This window comes from Megalopta genalis, chromosome 5, assembly GCF_051020955.1.
Source record: "Megalopta genalis isolate 19385.01 chromosome 5, iyMegGena1_principal, whole genome shotgun sequence".
Lineage (NCBI taxonomy): Eukaryota > Metazoa > Arthropoda > Insecta > Hymenoptera > Halictidae > Megalopta > Megalopta genalis.
Genome location: NC_135017.1, coordinates 23,279,372 through 23,289,015, shown reverse-complemented (window position 1 = coordinate 23,289,015; position 9,644 = coordinate 23,279,372). Strand labels below are relative to the sequence as shown.

The window sequence follows — 9,644 nt, the reverse complement described above, 5'->3', positions numbered from 1 at the left end:
GGCTGCTGATATTCCGAAATAACCGTATCGGTTTATGCGCCATGGTTCCCCAGGTCCTCTTCCGATGCGCCAGTCACCCATTTGCCTTACAATCCCTGTGTCCATTCGCCGGTCCTAACTTGTATTGTTCGCCGCTTGACCCCCACGCCCGCCTCCGCAACCCTTCGGGAACTATGCTCGACTTCGATCCGACGTCGCCTTCCGATAGAACCGCCACCCACGCTACACAATCCAACGCTAACCTCTTCATTCTTCACCTGGTCACCTGCTGTAACTTCGTACCACACCTGGCGTGAAAAGGATACGTGTCTATAAATTCATTTCGTATTCGCGACTTGAAACCCTCTGCTTCGAGCGCAGGTGTATCGGCATGTTGGAGATCATTTTTTAAAGCACTGCAATTTCTTGGGAATCACTTTTGCTGCATCGAATACGATTTTGATTTTGTATACTTTTGAGGACGTTCATAGGGGATGATTCTTTTAAGTATTTCATAGTTTGTTCCTTTTTGTTTGGCTGGAGGAGTTTATGATACTTTGCAATCATTTTTGACCTTCTATTCGATGGAACATTATCATTTCTTGTTTTGTAATTGTAGGACATCGTGTGCACAGAGGTGCTTTTATATTTACGCACATTTCTACATTCTTGAAATTTGACCTTTATTCGACGCAATTTTTATGTGTAATTTACACGTGCTCGGTGTTTCGTGGAATTAAAAAATATTTGTCGGAATGTGAAGGACCAGAGGTGACTTAGAAATATTATAGGGGTTAGAGCATAATTTTCATGAAAAAATTGGTAAACGTGATTCATCCCTTTACGATCTTACGCGTACACAATTGATCGAATGCAATATTTCGTGCATATTTAAGATCCTTGACAAAAAGCGAACGAACAGGGCGATATACAAGTATCGCATGGCTCGAAGCGTATAATTTTCTGGCCACAAAAAAATTGACAAAAGCAATAAGTAGAATACCTTATCGACACTTCACGCGCGTATTTACGTTTCCTTACCCGCGAACAAAGAGTCAGTCAAGCCAGCATACCCCGCAGCTGACACACTTATCCGCTGATTATGTTAAAACGTTTTTAAAATACTGGCGCAACGGCGGGCCGCACAAAGAAGCCGGCAATACGTTGAGATACGTAGCAGACGCGGAGAAATTCCGTTTTCTCCGCTTCCCCCGGAAACGATTCGAACGTCGAAGAGAGGATACTTTGAAGCAGCCATCAGGCGAGCGTCGAGGTTTTCCTTTTTCCGCCTCGAGGCGTGCGTCTCGAAATCGACCGGCGTCTCGAGATGCACTCGAAAGATTCTTCTGCAGCTCGTTTCGAGACGGTCGGCGAAGAAAGGAGGAGAAAAAAAAAGAAGAATGAAAGTACGAACGTGAACCGCACGAAAACAGCAGTAAAATTACCGTGCAACTTGAGCCGGTCGTTCGAGGAATTTATCGCTGTCGTGCACCGTGCACGCCGCATAATTGCGCGTGTTCGAACGGTTCAAAATAAACGACGATTACGCGAATATTCCGCGTTATCCCCCTCCTCCCCTCCCCCCATCCGGCGAATAATGCGGCGATCCATCGCGGTGGAATTTCGTACGAGAATCTCTTTGTCGCCATTCGCTTCGTAAAATGGCGATGGTATTAATTACCGGCGATGACGCCTCCGCTCGTAAAACGGTACCGGACATTGGAAAGATTTTGCAAGTGTTGTTTCAACTCATTGATCGCACGATCGCTTTTAGCCGCACGCCAGTGTTAACCCAAATAGCAAATTTATTCATCTTCGGGATGGGTGGGGGGGATATAAAATCGGAAATAAATCAGGCTGTTTATCGGCACCGCTGGGAAAACTATTTCTCGTAAGGCTAATTACGAGATTTGCATTAAGAGGAATCTAAGTACGCACTGAAAGCACCGAACACGCAACAATATTAAATCTGCTCGGAAGTTATCAGTGCATTTACATCTTTATCGGCCGCACTACGCAGGTTATAAATAATACAGCAGTAACAAGCAGACAGATACGAGCGTAAACGGTTAGCCGCAACATGGTAGCTAAGTTGAACCGTAACTGTATTGTGCCGTGCATATTAATTAGACCCGTTGAATCCCTATCAATTCGAAGCTTTACCGTATCAATTTACAACCAGCTCGCGCGATACTTTCGAATCAGAATCCTCGCGGCCGTAAAACTATCAGTACAGCAGAAACGCGCCCATGCAGAGCGCGTCCCTTCCCCGATCAACGAAAACCGAAACCGCGTGCACTAAAGTCGATAAAGGATCATCACGCATACCTTCCGAACGGCGATCAAAAGATCGTCCGCGGTTAAACCAAGATTCCTCGAGCTAACGAACGAATTCGCTCCCGTAATGCCAGAAATTAAACCGTCGTCGGAAAATTTGCGTTTCGAGTTTTCGCGATTCGATTTTTTCTCATTGTCAAGAGAAATGCCGGACTTGGACGTTACGCGATCGTTTGAAAATAATTGTTCAAGGAAATCATTTCGCATTCAATTATTCCCGCTAGTTGGCTGTCGCGAATGAAATTATTTTTTACTTTGAATTTAAATAAATTCTCTGATCGAGGATCTCCTTGCATTCGACGCCGCGCTGTCATTATCTGCTGCTGCTGCAACGAAGTTGATTGCATTTAATGGATGTCCTTCGAATGAAATTTTTGAAGCAAGAATAATTGCGAAATATCGATAAGGTAAATGTATCTATACAGTATCTGTTGTACAAATGAAATGTCGGAAAACTTTTTTTCATTCGTTCTTGTTCCTTCATTTTTTATCCACGAAAGAATTATTCTATTTCGTTGTGCAAATATTGTTGTTAGAGTTCCCGGTTTTCACCGTACGCGATAGTGTTCTTGTCCGGTTTATGAGAAAAACGAAACTTCGTCAGTGAATATTATCAATAATATATCGTATCCTGGTACGATTATTAAAACTGAAAAAAAAGAATGGAACATTGTAGTATCACTGTCTTGATTGAACGATCACAATTATAGATCATAAAACTCAGGATTTACGTGTCCGTGTATTAGATGTAAGTACGTGTCCAAGTCATCGAGGTAAGTACTTCCTGCGGCGAAGTAAGTGAAACGGATAATCTCTTTCCAATGAATAATTCAATGAACTCGAAGGAGGAATTGTTCGTATAATTTGCCGTCGATTAGAGGATGCCTGAGAAAATATTCTTCGCGGCGAGTTATTATTCGATTTCGAATGAAACGAGGCCACGCCCGCGTAGTATCGCGCGATTCGTCGAATTGTAATTGCGGTCCCGATTAAACCGGGGATGGTGAACGCTAACGAGCGCGCTGAGTCACGGGGAAAATGAAAATCGCTTCTAATTGTATCGAATTATAATTTTCCGCGAACAGGTTCCGCGGAATGCCCGAGCCGCGCGCGCTCATTATCCTTGTCGGCGAGCGGCTCGGCGTATCGGCCGGCGTAATTTCCCATTTCCAATTATCTGTATCTCGTCAACGGTATCCTAAGCTCGCTGTCGCTCGCTGAAAGCGTTGTCACCAGCCCTTATCGCGCGGATGGTCACGGGAATCCCCGTAGCAGCAGGATTTACGGAGGTGGCCGGGTCGAATCGAGGGAAAAACGCGTTAATAGGTAGGCCGATTAAGGGTGTCGCGATGGACAATCAGCTCGTGATCATAAACTCCGCGGTTTAGAGCCGATCCGCGGGGAATCTAGTCGCCCGTCTTCGCCGTGACAGCGTCCAGAAGAGGGTAACACGGTGGATACAGGTAGCTCCGTCGGGTGAACCAGAAAAATCCGTGCGAACACGCACCGAACCGGAAGCGATGACGAGAGATGCGGCTTTAACGTTGCTCACTGGCTCGTGTTTCTGGCCTACGGTAAAATGGAAAATATAATTATGCTATAATTACGCTTCGTTGCTGTTTCCGCATAACCTGGCGTCGTTATTGGCTCTTTTATGGACACTTTCTGCGATACTTTTGATATTTATGCCCCGGCTGCCGGAGTTATGATTTCGGCGAGCTCTGTAACCTGTTATCGATGTCGTTCGCGCTGCGGAGCATGAGTTTCAAGTGTTTTAATTGCGCATTCGGGGATCTCGTGCTCCGCGAGATCGACTCGCCCCGAGCCGGCTGAATAATTATTTCGGTAACCGTTAGTTCGAGAAAATTGCAAATTAATAACGTTACCGGTATCTCTTCACCGTGAGGAATATTCTAGCCGGCGAATCGAACCTGTTTCGCTTCCATTTCTCGTCGAAAGTATTCGCCGCGTGCATACATGTATTTCAGCAACGTTCTTTAGTTCTGTTTAACGCTGCGTTTTGTACAGGAAATGTCTCGCGGTTAATTATTTTTGCCGGACAGAGATCCAATCGTACGGACGACGGCGTGAGTTAGGAAGTTTAGCTTCCATTTCACTGGATCTAAATGTTGTCGATTCGAATCTTCGTCGGTCACAGGAACGGCGTCGACGAATTCTTGACGGTGAAACATGGCTGGGCTATTTTAATGTGTCCCGTCCAACATTTAGTCGAATACTCGCCGAAGATATTATATCTGAGAAGAATACAAAAGAGAAAACTGTTACCTACTATTACAGAAATCGGTAATTTCTCACAATGAATTTACGGAAATTTGTGATTTTTCGTTGCGATTTCTTTCAAGTTTGATGAAACGAATAATCCTTGCTCGATTAACTTCAAATTTCGAAGGTACATTAATGATATATAACGCGTGTCAATTCATTGATAATATAACGAAGGTATATTAAAAGATATATTAATTACATATAACACGTGTCACACAATTCATTGATAATGTAACGAATGTATATTAAAAGGTATATATATTAAAGGGTACAATAATTGCACATAACACATGCCAATTCATTGGTAATATAACGATATAAATACTACAAATTTTTGACACTAATAATTCGTGCCATTTATATTAATAGCAAAGCTTCCACTTGCCAACTGTCAAACAAATATATTTTCATTAATTCAATATTGCATTTACAACGATCGTCAATTAGCAATTAACAATCGCAAAGCTCCATTGGTCCCGTTCTCTCGAGCCTTCCGATTTGCACTTGATTATTGCCGAGCGAAGCAGCTAGATGACAGCGAATCGTTCGACAGATGACAAAGCAGCGGGCTATTCAAAATGAAACCTGCAGTTGTGAGACCCTGTGCCACCAATGAAAGCAGAAGAATAGAAACGTGCCAATGTGGACGACGAGCCGTCCGAAAGAATGAGATAACGTTGACGTGCGCGTGTACGTCGAACCGGCTCGGGGGGTTAAAGGGTCGTCTAACGAGGAGCCTTGGCGAGCAGATACCGGCGAGCCGCGTCCATCGTCGCCGCGTCCACAGTAGGACACCTCGGGGAGGAGAGGCCAGCGTAAATTCGCGGAGTATCCATCAATAGGACGCGGTTCTGCTTGTTGTCCGGGGAGTAAAAGGTAATTCGGGGCCGGTCCGAGGCAGGCTAGGAGGCTGTCGTTCGCCTGCTCTCTCTCCCATCCATTTATACGTTTCGGTTAAAGTCCCTGAGGGAGCTCGCGCCTTTCACCGTTCCGGCGTTTCCTCCTCCCCAGCGAGTCGGTTCGAGAGAAGAGATGAGAAAAGAGAGAAGAGAGAGAGAGAGAGAGAAGAAGTTAGGTCCTGGGTCGGGTATCCTGGACCGTGGCCGTCTCCTCTCGCTTCCCCGGCATCCGGCCCCGACGACGAAACCAATAACTAAGGGAAGGAAAAACTGGATAGAAGGCTGGCACGCCGGCAGCATATATATTTCCGCGGCGACGTGGATATATGGCTAGGCGTCGGGACGCGGCTTCGAGGATGTGTGCGCCTGGCTGAGACCGCCTGAGACCGGCTGAGGCTGAGAAGAGACTGGCCCTCTCTGCCTTCCCTCCTCCTCGCCGGCTGGTAACCCTAACCCCGAGAATTAATATTCCATCCGCGTGGCTTACACCAGTCTCGCAGATTGCCAATGCCGTTTCGTCGCGCGGGAACCGCCTGGACCCTCCGGAAACACCGGGACGCGGACAAAGGAGAGAGACAACAGCCGACCAGGACTCCGTTTCATTCGTCAACCGGAACAATGCCCACCGGCCCTCGGACCTGGCCCCCGACCCCTCTCTCTCTCTCTTTCTCTCTGTCTGTCTCTCTCTCTCTCTCTCTCTCTCTCTCTCTCTGTCTCTCTCGCTCGCTCTTCCTCTCTTTTTCCTCTTGCGTCGCGCACCGTGGCAAACGAGATTCCGCAGAGGTGGTACAATCTCGCGAGCTGATCCGATGAGTTACCGCTCCGGGAGCCGCGACCCCGCGACATTCTTTTTCGGGGATTTCGCCCGGGGACGATAGGGGACGATAGGGGACCTCGGGGAGCACCGCGAGAACGCGGATCAGGGACCTGTAGGCTACTGTTATTGCCACATTTTTGCTTGTTATATATCGCGACGATGACACGGGAATTTCTCGGATTTTCCTCCAACGGCTTCGCCGTTTGCCAGAATGCCGAGGTTTCTTCTTGGTTTCTCTAGTCTGTGGACTTCGCACGGTTATGGCAGTTTTGGTCTCCTTACACGCGGCGTAAAAGAATTATTCGAGGGAGCGTTTCTTTTTTTTTATTTTAATTCAATGATACATGTACGAGTGCCCTCGTTTCAGCAGATTTTATTTAATTTGATGCGAAGGAACATTCAGCGACGTTACGTTAGTATAGTAAATTCTTCCTAATTTTTCATCAGCTTGTAAAAAATGTGGACCATTTGGGAAGAGGGGATACGATTGTTCTTGCACCTCGTTTTTATAATTGTTGACCATCGGCAACTATAAAAATCAAGGCTCTAAAAAGCTAATCGAGGATGCAAAAATCGTAAAGCTCGAATAATGGTGTCTTCTCTTCCCAAATTGTTCATCTTTGTTTACAGGCTGAAGGAAAATTGGGGAGAATTTACTGTAATGCATATATAATGATTGACAATTAGCAATCGACAATTAAAGAGGCTAATGATTTCGTTCTTTTAAGTCTTCAGATTTCTTTTTCACTATTGATGAGAGAAGTAATTAGCTCGGTGGGGTAAGTTGGGAGAATTTAACACTATCATTATTTTTTTGGAAGATGATAAAACCTCTTACAGGATTTAAAGAAATCTTGTTCAATATTTCGCGAATTAGGTTCTTTATCGAATTGCACGTTCATAGGAAATTATCCTTTTTTTTGTAAGGATAGTTTAAAGACCCTTCAGTCAGCTTTGCACAAAGTAGAAAATGTTACACTGTATCAACATCTTTTCCTCTTACTATGATTTTACCTCACAAACTTCGATTTATACTCTGCGTTCATTTGAGCAGACATTCTACATATTTTCATTTCACAATCTGTACCAAAGGCATTGTATATTTAGCTGTGCACACCTTTAAAAACAGATACACTTTCCGTTCAAAGGTGTAATAAAGCGACTTAAAAAGAATCGTAGATCAAAGCGTATCATCTCCCACTTCGATCTTTTTCACAGCGAAATTGACTTCGTCCTTCATAATTACCCTAATAGAACGAGGCAATTTTTGTTTTTATTTTTTTCGGATGATTTCTTCTCAATACTCTCTTTTATTGAGTCTTCAAAAATATGCTGATATTTGTTGCAACATTTCATTCAATTTGATCGAAATTTGAAGACTCGACGAATGTTCGGATCAATGTCTATAATCGCACTTTGCAATTTTCGTTGCAATTTAAAGAGCTTTACGAAGATTTACTGGCCACGTAAATTCAGACCGCAAAATTGATATCGCGTATAAAAAAAGAACCGCATAAAAAAGATAGCGATATAATTTATCGCGTGAAAAAAAGTGCCGCGTAATTCGAGGTGTTGTAATTTGTTGTATTTTTGAGTGCGCGGTATCGACGATTTGTCGAAAAATCGGGAATTTGAGGCAGAGAGGAGCCGCGGTACGTGTTTCGAAGCGTGTTCGTGATGGATCCCAGGTACCGACCGCTTCGTCCTCGGGCTCCGGTTTTCGGAGCGGGTTTCTCGCGACGGCGTGCTCGCAGGGCGTGGCTCAATTACCGTAAACGGCGCTGTTGCGCGGATTATTAAAGAAATCGGCGACCCGCCGCCGCTCCCCGCTTATTACGCAAAGTAACGAACGCCGGCGCTGCTTTAAGGGATAAAATAAAAGGCACCCGCGCCTCGCGAGCTGCTCGTATTTCGTTCCAGAAGCCGACAACGGTAGTCGGCCGAACGCGAAATGCCAGATTACAGATCGCGGCACACCGTACACGGTTGTTGCTTATCAAACGCCAACCCGCGACCGCGACTCCTGTCGTTATTCGATCGCGTAATCGACTGCCCTCGCCGATAATCGACAACGAAAGTCGTTGCCGCAAAATTATTGGCTGCGCCGTGTTCCTCGAAACTCGGTTACGAGCGATTTTTCTCGGTCGTACAACTCGTAAAGTCGCAATCTCGATGCTACTTATGGGTTCGTAACCCGCAATTTTCTTAATAAGCTTTATCGCGCTCGCGAGCGAAACTGAAAAATGCTCGACAATGTTCCTCGATTTATCGCGACAGGATTACGAAGGGAGCTTGAATATTTCACGTTGGATCAGTGTCAGGACGCTTGACCGTTCGATTGTTTTATTTTTTTTCGTATTGTTCTCAGTCGCTGTATCTCGCAATATATATTTCTGGATATTGATAGAAATCGATAATACGCGGTGACTTCTATTTACATCGATGCTCTAAGTTCTAAAAATACAACGATGTCAGAGATATCGCAATTGTCACCGAGATATCGCTGATTACGGCAACGTTGCATTCGTGATATTCCCAAAAATTGAAAAGTTTCTAGAAATCTAACAAGATCTTGATCCGCTTTAAAGTACAATAGAACGCCTGGCAGAGAAGAGATCCGACTATACAGGGTGCCCCAAAATGATCGCACAAGCGAGAAATGAGGGGTTCCTGATCTCGCCTCTCATTGGTCACCGTTTTTCGTTAATAACTCGCAAACTTTGCTCAGGAAAAAGTTACTTCAAATGACCCTAGAAACTCCTCATTTCCCGCTTATATAATAATTTTGGGACACCCTGTGTTCGTCAATCTATCGATAACGTTGTAAATGGACCTCGCAGTCGGTCCATTCAACTAAGATAATCGGCTGTCAGCTATAAGAACGTTAAACTCCGTCGTGAAATATGAGTACAGATCCGTAAAAATCGAACGCCAACGCGCGAAGACATAATTAAAGCAGATCTCATGGTTGTGAGACGAACGTTCATCCCCGTAGTCCTGATCTGTATGACAAGTGGGATCCGTGAAGTCGTCGTCGGATGTCTTCCGGGGTCAGAGTAAGGGAGACTTGAAATTTCGCAGCCGCTCTGCTTGAGATGCATCGCCGTAGATCTTGAAATTCGAGGTCTCCGGGCAGCTGAGAGAGTCGAGAGGTCCTTGGTACCAGGCCGCGAGGCACACAGGATTCGCAGAAGCGTGTGTACGACCTCGAGAGTGGGTTCGCTCGCATCCCAGAAGAAAGCAGCGAACCGGGGTCACCGAGAACCCAGCACGGACCACGTTCGCAGCGACGAGGACCGTGAAAGCGATAACGAGAGCCACAAATG

At 45.4% G+C, this 9,644-nt stretch overlaps 1 protein-coding gene across 3 annotated transcripts in view; it reads left to right on the top strand.

Moving 5' to 3' along the window:
- LOC143259440 (uncharacterized) overlaps positions 1-9,644 on the top strand; it is a 475,413-nt gene that overhangs the window by 435,002 nt on the left and 30,767 nt on the right. The gene's annotated exons all lie outside the window — the stretch shown is intronic.